The sequence below is a fragment of the Cetorhinus maximus genome, chromosome 11 (genome assembly GCF_964194155.1).
Source record: "Cetorhinus maximus chromosome 11, sCetMax3.hap1.1, whole genome shotgun sequence".
Taxonomy (NCBI): domain Eukaryota; kingdom Metazoa; phylum Chordata; class Chondrichthyes; order Lamniformes; family Cetorhinidae; genus Cetorhinus; species Cetorhinus maximus.
Genome location: NC_135889.1, coordinates 26,748,990 through 26,760,998, shown reverse-complemented (window position 1 = coordinate 26,760,998; position 12,009 = coordinate 26,748,990).

Below are 12,009 nucleotides of genomic sequence, written 5' to 3'. Positions count from 1 at the left end.
CTTCTCAATTGTAAATTCTTCTAGTGTACCAGTTACATCCTCTCACACCTCGGCCTGGTGTTGGACCTCGGTCTTTGGAAAGACAGATGCAAAATTGTTCAATATCTCCGCTATTTCTCCAACCTCCACATGCAAGTCCCCTTATTTGTCCCTAATCTTTCTTTTACCATCCTTTTATTATTTACATGCTTATAGAAGAACTTGGGATTCCCTTTTATGTTACCTGCCAGCCTATTTTCATTCCCTCTCTTTGCTTTTATTATTTTCTTAACTTGCTCTCTGGTCCTTATATATTCAGCCTGATTCTCCATTGTATTTCCTACCTGACATCTGTTGTACGTGGACCTTCCTTTTCATCTTCACCTCTATCTTTCTTGTCATCCAGGGCGCTCTGGATTTATTTGTCCTACCTTTACCCTTCAAGGGAATATACCCTGACATTGCCTGCAGTACCTTTGAAGGTGGCCCATTATTCAACAACCATCCTTCTTACCAATATTTGATTCCAACTCACTTGACTCAGATGCATTCTCATCCCAGCGAAGTTGGCTTTCCCCTAATTAATTATCTCTGCTCTGGATTGTGCCCTGCCCTTTTCCATGACCAACTAAACCTTATGATAAAACAATCACTGTTCCCTAGAGGGTCTCCCACTGATATTTAATCCAGCTGGGCCAATTCATTCCCCAGAATCAGGTCAAAAACTACATGTCTTCTCGTTGGACCAGAAACATACCACTGTAGAAAATGATCTTGAACACATTCCAGAAGCTCCCACCCATCTTGTCCCTTTGTGCTATTCCTATCCCAGTCTATATTTGGATAATTGAAATCCCCCATTATAAATTATAATTCCTGCACCTCTTTACAATCCCTTTGCAAATTTGTTTCTCCACATCCCTTCCACTAGTTCTATATACTACACCAACCAATGTTATTACACCTTTTTCATTTCTTACCTCTAGCCAGAGAGATTCCGTCCTTAACTCCAATGGAACATCCTCTCTCTCTCTCCAGTATCGTAGTGCCATCTTTAATCAATATTGCCACCCCGTTTCTTCCTTTCCTGTCACTCCTAAACACCTTGTACCCAGGAATATTTAACGCCCAGTCCTGCCCTTCTTTGAGCCAGGTCTCTGTTATGGCAATAATATCATAATTCCATTTGTCAACCTGTGCCTGCAGTTCACCAATCTTATTAGCCATGCTCCGTGCATTCACATACATGCACATTGGCCCTGATTTAGACTATTTTTACTTTCCCACTTATCCTGACCCTATCTAATGACTTGCAATTGCCTACTCTAACTCTATCAAACTCTCCAAGTATTCTATCTACCTTGATACGACCTTGACATTACTACCTGATGTATCCTAATTAACAGTTGATACTTCTCTAGAGTCATAGAATCGTGGAGTTAAACAGCATAGGAACAGGCCCTTCGGTCCATCAAACTTATCTATTCTAATCCCTTTTCCAGCACTTGGCCCATAGTCCTGTATGCTATGGCGTTTCACGTGCTCATCTAAATACTTCTTAAATGTTGTGAGGGTTTCTGCCTCTACCACCCCCTCAGGCAGTGTGTTCCAGATTCCAACCACCCTCTGGGTGAAAAAGATTTTCCTCTAATCCCCTCTAAATCTCCTGCCCCTTATCTTAAATCTATGCCCACTGATTATTGACACCTCCGCCAAGGAGAAAAGTTTCTTCCTATCTACCCTATCTATGCCCCTCATAATTTTGTATACCTCTATCAGGTCCCCCCTCAGCCTTCTCTGCTCTAAGGAAAACAACCCTAGCCTATCCAGTCTCTCTTCATAGCTGAAACACTCCAGCCCAGGCAACATCCTGGTGAATCTCCTCTGCACCTTCTCCAGTGCAATCACATCCTTCCTATAGTGTGGCAACCAGAACTACACACAGTACTCCAGCTGTGGCCTAACTAACATTTTATATAGCTCCAACATAACCTCCCTGCTCATATATTCTATGCCTCAGCTAATAAAGGCAAGTATCCCATATGCCTTCTTAACCACCTTATCTACCTGTGCTGCTGCCTTCAGGGATCTATGGACATGTAGACCAAGGTCCCTCTGATTCTCTGTACTTTCTAGGATCCTACCATCCATTGTGTATTCCCTTGCTGTGTTAGTCCTCCCAAAATGCATCACCTCACACTTCTCAGGATTAAATTCCATTTGCCACTGCTCTGCCCATTTTACCAGCCCATCTATATTGTCCTGTAATCTAAGGCTTTCCTCCTCACTATTTATGACAACACCAATTTTCGTGTCATCTGTGAACTTACTGATCATACCTCCTATATTCATGTCTAAATCATTAATGTACGCTACAAACAGCAAGAGTCCCAGCAGCAATCCCTCCGCTACACCACTCATCACAGGCTTCCAATCACAAAAACAACCTTCGTCCATCATCCTCTGCCTCCTGCCACTAAGCTAATTTTGGATCCAATTTGCCAAATTGCCCTGGATCCCATGGACTCTTATCTTCTTGACCATTCTCCCATGTGGGATCTTGTCAAAAGCCTTACTGAAGTCCATGTAGACTACATCAACTGCACTACCCTCATCTACACAACTAGTCACCTCTTCGAAAAATTCAATCAATCACTCTACTTCCCACTGCCAGTTTTTCTCCTCTTCACTCTGAATTTCCCCTCATGCTCTCATACCCCTACCAATCTAGTTTAAATCCTCCACTAGCAAACCTCCCTCTGAGGACATTAGTTGCAGTCCTTTTAAGGTGCAACCTGTCCTTCTTGTGCATGTCCCATCTGCTTCAGAACTGGTCCCAATGCCTCAAAAATCTAAAGCCCTCCTTCCTACTTCAATTCTCCAGCCATGTGTTGAATTGTTCAATCTTCCTATTCTTATGCTCACTATCATGTGGCACTGGGAGGAATCCTGAGATTACTGCTCTTGAGATCCTGATATATATTAATGACCTAGACCTTAGTGTATGTGGCACAATTTCAAAATTTGCAGATTGTATGAAACTGGGAAGCATTGTAAGGAAGATAGTGTAGAATTTCAAAAGGACATAGACAAGTTGGTGGAATGGGCAGATAGGTGGCAGCTGAAGTTTATTGTGGAGAAATGTGAAGTGATTCATTTTGGTAGGAAGAACATGGAGAGACAATATAAAGTATAATATAAAGTGGGTGTAGGAGCAGAAAGACCTTGGTGTATATGTGCTTAAGCCATTTTAGGTGGCAGGACAGGTCGAGAGAGTAATAAAAAAAACATACAGTATCCTAGGTTATATCAGTGGGGGCACAGAGTTCAAAAGCCAAGAGATTATGTTGAACTTTGTATCAGCCATTAGTTCGGCCTCAGCTGGGGTATTGCATCCAGTTCTGGACACTACATTTTAGGAAAAATGGAAGGCATTGGAGAAAGTGCAGAAAAGATTCATGATAATGGTTGCAGGGTTGAGGGACTTCAGTTATGAAGATAGATTGGAGAAGTTGGAACTGTTCCCCATGGAGTAAAGAAGGCTGAGAGGAGATTTGATGGAGGTATTCAAAATTATGAGGGGTCTGGGCAGAATAGATAGAAACACTCATGAAAAAATCGGGAACAAGAGCGCACAAATTTAAAGTAATTGGCTAAAGAAGCAAAAGCGATAGGAGAAAAAACTTTTCACTCAGCAAGTGGTTAAGGTCTGGAATGCACTGCCTGACAGTGTGGTGGGGATAGGTTCAATCAAGGCATTCAAAAGGGAATTAGACTATTATATGAAAAGGAAGTATGTGCAAGGTACGGGAAGAAGGTGGGAAAATGACACTAAGTGAATTCCTCATCAGAGAGCTGGTGCAGACATGGTTGGCTGAATGGCCTCCCTCGGTGCTGTAATAATTCTGTGATTCTGCAGGAACGAGTCCAAAGTTGCTCCCAGCTTCCAGGCTCCATTTCCTTGAATTGTAACATCCAATGTTTGTCAGAAATAACTTCCCTCAATCTTCTGCAAATCCCCAAACCAACTTCCAGCAGCAAAACCCACTCCAATCATTCCTTCTCCAGGCCATGTCAGGGCGAATCTTTCAGTGTCCTTAAATCTGTGCAAGTTAACTCTCTTCAACCAGGGGATAAGCTCCCACCAGCATTCTGCTTCCCCTGCCGTTTCCCCAGCCACATTGGCTGTTGATTCCGTCTCTCTCTCTCTCTATGTCCAGGATTTTTGCGTTGGACTGCCTGAGAGTCTCTAAATTTACCCAGAGAAAAGCCAGACGCTCTGTCCATTGTGTTCCAGTGTTAAAGCCAGCTTCTGACTTCCAATAAGCTTTGACCTGGCTCCTGTTGTCCTCGTGGTAGCCAGATCACACAGATCCACTGTTGGGCAGAACTAGCAGCATGTCACATGTTCATTTTACGTTGAATTAAAGATAATTTAAAAGAATGGCCCAGATCTTTCGGTCTCTGGATGGTCAGAGGCTACACATACCCTTCAGGATGTGCATCCCTCAGGTATCCCTCAGAATTCCCAAAGCAATTGCCCGGGATATTTCAACTTCTTATGGGAAATTTCCCTGTCCCCTGGACCCTCCAAAAGAGTCTCCAACTCTGAGTTAGAATCAGAAATTTTGGAGGGTTCCTACTCACTTACCTGCATAGTTACCCAGGAAATTTTAGACAGAAAAATACCATGTCTAACTCCCAACTATACAACTGACTATCCCCCCAGCTCCCCACTGACCCTTCCTCCCATCTCTTCCCAGACCCTGCGACCCCCCTCAGTCACTCGACTCCCCCCCACAACCTCCCCCTGGACTCCCTCCAACCCTCAGACCCCCCGACCTTCCGACCCCTCTCAGCAATCCGACTCTTCCCCCGAATCTCCTGACCCTATGACACCCCTGACCTTTTGTCTCTCCCCTGATTTTCTGACTCCTCCCTACTCTCCGACTCCCCCCGACCCTCTGAACATCCCTGACACCCCTTTGACTCCCTACCGACCCAACCTGGCCACCCCACCAACACTGCCACCTATCACTTACCACCCCACCCATTTGCCCAATTACCTCTTTCACATTCACTCACTAACACACTAAAAAGCTAGTTAACTGTCCCAAAGCTTATCTGTGTGCTAATGGATGAAAACTTACCAAAATACGGCAGCTAGTGCTGCAAAAAGGAGCGTGGCTTGGCTTCTCCCGATGAACCTGCACTATGAAGGAGGTCTCCCAGTACAAATTCACTCTGCTTTTCGGAATATGCTCGGTTCGGAAGTCCTGGTCAGGAATGCAGAGCTCCATTTTAGCTGATTGACACTCCTTGGAAGATTCGACCCAAATACCTTATAATGTCTAGCGGTCATGACAATCCCAAACTGTCATATCCTTGATGGACAAGGGCAGCAGATGCACGGGAACAACATTGTCTCCACATTCCCCTCCAGGATACATATCATCCTGACTTAGAACTATATCGCTGTTCCTTCACTGACTCTAGGTCAAAATCCTGGAACTCATTACCTGATAGCACCAAGCATCCACACCACATGTACAGTAATGTTCAAGAAGGTTAACCTTCGCCTTCCCATGGGTGATCAGGGAAGAATATCAAATGCTGACTTTGCTACAAATGTTATATTCCAAGATTGAGCTAGATAAAAAGGATAATGAACCATATCAACCTTTTTATTATCTTGCATTATAGTAATGATCCTGGGGTTCTCTCTTGCAATAAGATGGCCCCGATCTCCTGGTCTCTGGATGGTCAGAGAACAGCTGTACCTCGGAGGATGTGCTATAGGACCCCTCAGAAGTCCAAACGCAAGGACTCCATTGGAACTGTCCAGAAAAATTCAACTTCCGATGGGCAATTTCCCAACTCCCCAGGATTCTCTGAAGAAGTTTCCAACTCTGAGTTAGCAGAGTTATCTGGATAGTTACCCAGGAAATAATAGACAGAAAAAAAACATGATTAACTACTGCGTAACTTTCTACAACTTTGACACACTGACTTCTGCCCCGAGCCTCCAACCTCCCAACACCCCCTCAACCTTCCGACTCCCCAGACCCTCAAATGCCCCTTGACCCCCAAACCCCCGACCCTCCAACTCCACCACCCCACCCACCACCCCCCCGGCTATCTGACTCCTGTCCCCAACCCAATCTGACCTGATCTCACCACCATACCAACCCTGTTGCCCTACCCAGCTGGCACCCTACCATCTTTCTACCTACCACCCTGCCTATCCACCCTACCTATTTAACCACTTACCTTGCATGCTCATTCACTAACACACTGAAAAGCTATTTAAATATCCCAAAGCTTTTCACTGTGTTAGTGAATGAAGATTTACCAGAATATAGCAACTAGTGCCATAAAAAGGAATGTGGCTTGGCTTCCCCCGACGATCCTGCACCACAAAGGAAGGATTCTGAGAACAGATACGCTCTGCATTTCTGAAGAGACCCGGGTTGGAAGTCTGGACCAGGAATGCAGAGCTCCATCATAGTGCAAAAAATAGGATTAGAGTGGCAATCAGTGGTGATTGCTACTCCTTGGAAGACTCAGCCCGAGATGTTAACATCCCATTACATGAGGATGTACTTGGCAACTCATTTCACATTGAATATAGAAACACTCAACGTTCAGCAAAACTCAATCTGTTTTAACCAGAAATGAAATACGGATGGATGTACATAACCCTTTTCCCAATACACCAATTTAGAAGCAGCTGTAGTCTAGAATGACTGTAAAAGGTTTTGAATTGTCCCACAAGTTAAACCGCAAATCCCATCTGACTTAAATAAACATGTTCCTACATCTCAGTAGTAACAGTTACAGCTGGAGGGAGGAACATGAAAGATACTGAAGGTGTCAAGGGTGAAATAGAGAAACAACAATCTCATAGGAATTATACAATTTCATTCAAGGCCAGTGCATCTATGCAATAAATTACTTTCTAAATTCCAGCATTATTTATTATTAAACTGTCCTGGTTATGCATCTGGCTCCTCCTGAGCCCTTTTATTGCTGTAGTACTTTTTGCATAATGCCACAGGTGTGAAATCACTCTGACTTTTTGACCTCTGACATGCATTCTGCTGTCTCTACTGCTCGCTCTCGTGTAGTAATTATAATGGTAGCTTGACCAACAGCAAAGCAAATAAAAACTTGGGTACATTGAGACTAGAAGTGAGAAGGAAGTGGACATGTATCTGTAGCCCTGGCATTTTTCTGCATAGCATCTAGGCACTGCTCAGCGGCTAGGCACTGCAGAGAGGGAAAAGGGTGTGCAGATTCATTATGACAGGAGTCCACGGGGTGGTTGGGAGTGGTGGGGATGGTGTGGGCTGGTGGGTGGAGCTATTGTGAGTTTGGGAAACCCAGGATTTTTCATTTGGGTTGGGACCCTGATGTGGGGCTCAAATGCAGGTCCTGACCCCACACCATGTCAGGAACAGTCACCCGACATTGATTTTGTCTGGATTGGCTAATGTGACTCTTTTTCAGAGCCATATGGACTCAAAACATTAACTCTGTTTCTCTCTCTGCAGATGCTGCCAGATCTGCTGAGTTTTTCCAGCATTTTCTGTTTTTATTTCAGATCTCCAGCATTCGCAGTATTTTGCTTTTGTTTTAGGAAGAAGCTACTACCTGATGTTACAGTGTTTTTTTAATTCTTTCAAGAGACGTGAGCATTCATCACAAGGCCAGCATTTGTTGCTGAATCCCTAATTTCCCTTGTGAAGGAGGTGGTAAACCATCTTCTTGAACCGTTGCAGTCCATGTGGTGTAGGTACACCCACAGTGCTGATAGGGGAGTTACATGATTTTGACCCACCAACGGTGAAGGAACAGTGCGTTGCTGCAGTGCATCTTGTATGTGGTACACACTGCTGCCACTGTGTGTCAATAGCGGAGGGAGCGAATGTTTAATATGGTGGATAAGGTGCCAATCAAGCAGACTGGTTAGTTCTGGATGGTGTCGGCCTTCTTGAGTGTTATCTGAACCACAATCATCCAGGCAAGTGGTCAGTATCCCATTACGCTCCTGACTTGTGCCTTGTAGATGGTGGACAGACTTTGGGGACTCAGTGGGTGAGTTACTCACTGAGGAATTCCCAACCTCTGACCTGCTCTTATAGCCACAGTATTTAGATGGCTGGTCCAGTCAAGTTTCTGGTCAATGAAGAGAGACGCCACCCTCAGCGCTTTTAAAAAGCTTGGACCAAAAACTGGCCACAGCTGCTGGACCACCATTTTGGAGGGTGGTGCCTCAGAGTCGCCCTGGAGTGCTGCATCCCTGATCTGCGTCCCAGGATGCTGCCTCAAGGCAGCTGCCATGCTGCTGATGGCGTGAGGGGCCTGCAAGCTGACAGGAAAATTCCAGTCAGCCTCTGATCAATGGCTTTAACTGGCCTTTTAATCATCTTAATTATTGATGTCAGGTTGCTGATGGATAACAGTTCCGTTCTGATCCAGTCTTCCCAGGGGTGGGATAGTGTGGGGGAACTAGCATGCCAGCCAACAGCATGAAATTATGCACCCACCTGCCTCAGTTTCCACCCCTATATTGGGGCGAAAACCCTGGTTTACTTAATATCCTACATAATTTAATTGCTGGGCTCTTTTAAGTTTGGTTCTCAAAGGGATTCTGCTTGACAGTCTAGAGGCCTCTTGGACAAGAAATCTGCTTCACAGGGCTGAAGCCTATGAGAGCAGGTACATGTGTAGAATGAGTGGATAGAGAGGTGTTCTAAATCGCAATAGGGGCTCCGGATTGTGGGGGAGGTGGAACATATTGCAAGGGTTGTTCTGCTTCACAGAGATGTCCTGATCGTGGGAGTGCAGGGTCCCCATGGTGGTCAGATGATGATCCAATGATGATCAAGGTCCAAAGAGAGATTTTGGGGATTGGTTTACTGGGTTCTCTTGTTGGGCCTTGAGGACAACAGCTGCATAATTCTGAGGTGCAGAAGGGTCTAGATGTTCTAGTACGAGTCACAAAAATTTAGCATGCAGATACAGCAAATAATTAAGAAGGCTGATGGAATTCTATCCTTTATTACGAGAGGGATTGAACATAAAAGTAAGGATGTTATGCCTCAGTTATAGAGGGCATTGGTGAGACTGCACCTCGAATACTGTGTGCAGTTTTGGTCTCTTTATTTAAGGAAGGATGTAAATGCTCTTTAAAGAATTTACTAGATTGATACCTGGAATGAGTGAGTTGTCTTATGAGGAAAGGTTGGACAGACTGGGCTTGTTTCCACTGGAGTTTAGAAGAGTGAGGAGTGATTTGATTGAAGTACACAAGATCCTGAATGGCCTTGACAAGGTGGATGTAGAAAGGATGTTTCCTCTTGCGGGTGAGTCCAGAACTAGGGGCACTGTTTTAAAATTAGGGGTCGCCCTTTTAGGACAGAGGTGAGAAGAATTTTTTTTCTCTCAGAAGGTTGTGCGACTTTGGAACTCTCGCCTCAGAAGGTAGTGGAGGCAGGGTCATTGAATATTTTTATGGCAGAGGTAGATAGATTCTTGTTAGGCAAGGGAATCAAAGGTTATCGGGGTTAGATGGGAATGTGGAAATCGAAACACAAGAAGATCAATCATGATCTTATTGAATGGCGGGGAAGGCTCGAGGGGCCGAACGATCTACTCCTGTTCCTAATGTTCTTGTGAAGCGCTCCTACTCCTCCTGGCCCACAAGCAATACTGCAAAGACATTTATCTCAAGGAAACAGCTCCATTCGCCTCCTTTAAACTATCAAATTTCTTTAGGCCTGAGAAACCTATCCATCTGTGGTTAAGAATATAATTACTACTAAAATGATGCCAGCCATATTGCATTACATTTAAATAACCACCCCACTTCTCAAGCATCTGTTGTCACCTGCGCCTCTTTCTGCCTCCATTAAAACCACCTGAGTCCTACGTGCGTTTGATTTCAGTTCCAGATGTTTTTCATTTTAACCTCTGACAATCTTCAATCCATACGGTTGCCAAGCTCATCCTTTTCAGGGAATTAGATGAAGCCCTTTGCAGTCCTGTTTGGATAACAGTATGAATCAGTGTGAAACAGAATGGCCAAAAGCAAATACAGAAATAACTTTCTCACGCAAAGAGCTGGGAAAGTGTGCAAGGGACTGCCACAGAAGCTTTGAAGTTAATTGAGGTGTTTAATAGGGAGCTAAATACTTCATCTCATTGAGGTATGCATTTGGAAAACACTGCTTGTGGATGTATAAAAACAAAATGAGTCTATATCTGCAGAACACTTTTGTAAAGGTAACAATTAAAACCATTATTTTGCAATCATCCTATTTTTAACATGCAAGGACCTCTGTAAAGAACAGCCCTTTATTTATCAATGATTGGCTCCAAATTGGAAAGCTCACTCAAGAATATCCAACGACTCCCAGCATGGGAAATGTCAAAGATGTAGTGGATGATATTTTGAGGATGGGTGAAGGCACATTCATGGGCCAGAATAAAGAAAGTTTGACTCTACAGCTGATAGATGTTGTGCCTGATCTATGGCCTCCTGAATGGAAAAATGTTCCATTTATAGCACTCAATCCTTCACTGTGAGAAATATGAAAACTCACCAAAATTGGAGGAAAAAAGTATCAGATGGCACAAATCCAAGCATGGGAAGCATAACATTCCCGTTCAGTATTATAAGTATTGTTTTTATCAAGCTTGCAGCGATTATGCTTTTTAAGAAGGGCTGCAACCTGAATCCAATTATCTCTAAGCGCCAACAGTCCACCCAAAATGGTATAGCAATAGCTGCTGGTCACATATTTCACATCCCATCAATTGGTTATAATAAACAATGACTTTGACATATAATACCATTCCTTTATCATTGCTGGGGCAAAATGCTGAAAATCCTCAACTAACATTATTGTGGCATCATCACTATAGGAACTACAGTGGTTTAAAAAAACATAGGCCCACCACTTGCTATGGGGTGTTTAATAAATTCAGCCTTGCCAGTATCACAAACATGACAAATTAAAACAAAGTCAAAGTTTTCAAGTTCTACCAGACTGCCCAGTGGCTCAAGAGGTAAATTTATTGTGATAACATGGGGTTGAGTCGTATACTACAAATTTCACCCTGTAGCTTATTGAATAAAGGCCTTGATCATTGCAGTACTGGGCCATACAGAACAAGAAGGTGCCAGTTTGATCTGTGGCCTGTGGTAAGTTAGCTGGTCTTCCTGGAACCATTCACTGAAAAGGAGCTCCAGGCAAATGAGAGTTGTTACATAGAATCTACAGCACAGAAACAGGCCATTTGTCCCAACTGGTTTATGACAGTCACAAAAGTCTTAATACTGTAGAAAGCCTAGAGGAGTATAGAAAGTACAGGGGTGAAGTAAAAATGGAAATTAGGAAAGCAAAGAGAAGATACAAAAAAAATTGGCAAGTAAAATCAAAGAAAATCCTAAGATGTTTTACCAATACATTAAGAGCAGCAGAATAACTAAGGAAAAGTTAGGGCCTATCAGGAATGAACATGGTAACTTGTGGGTTGATGCAGAAGATATGGGCAGGGTTCTCAATGAGTACTTTGTCTCTGTCTTCACTAAGTAGAGGGATGGTGCAGACATTCTAGTTAAAGAGGAGGAGTGTGAAATATTAGCTACAATAAGCATAGTGAGAGAGGAAGTACTGAAGGGACTGGCATCCTTGAAGGTGGATAAATCACCAAGGCCAGATGGATTGTATCCCAGGCTGTTGAAGGAAGCCATGGAGGAAATAGCAAATGCTCTGAGGGTCATTTTCCAATCATCACTAGATACATGCGTGGTCCCAGGTGATTGGAGGTCTATGAACATTGTTAAAAAGGGCATGAGGGATAGGTCAGAAAATTATAGGCCAGTCAGCCTGACTTTGGTGGTGGGCAAATTATTGGAAACAATTCGGAGAGACAGGATAAACTGTCACTTAGAAAGGCACGGAATGATCAGGGATTGTCAGCATGGTTTTGTAAGAGCAAGATTGTGTCTTACTAACTTAG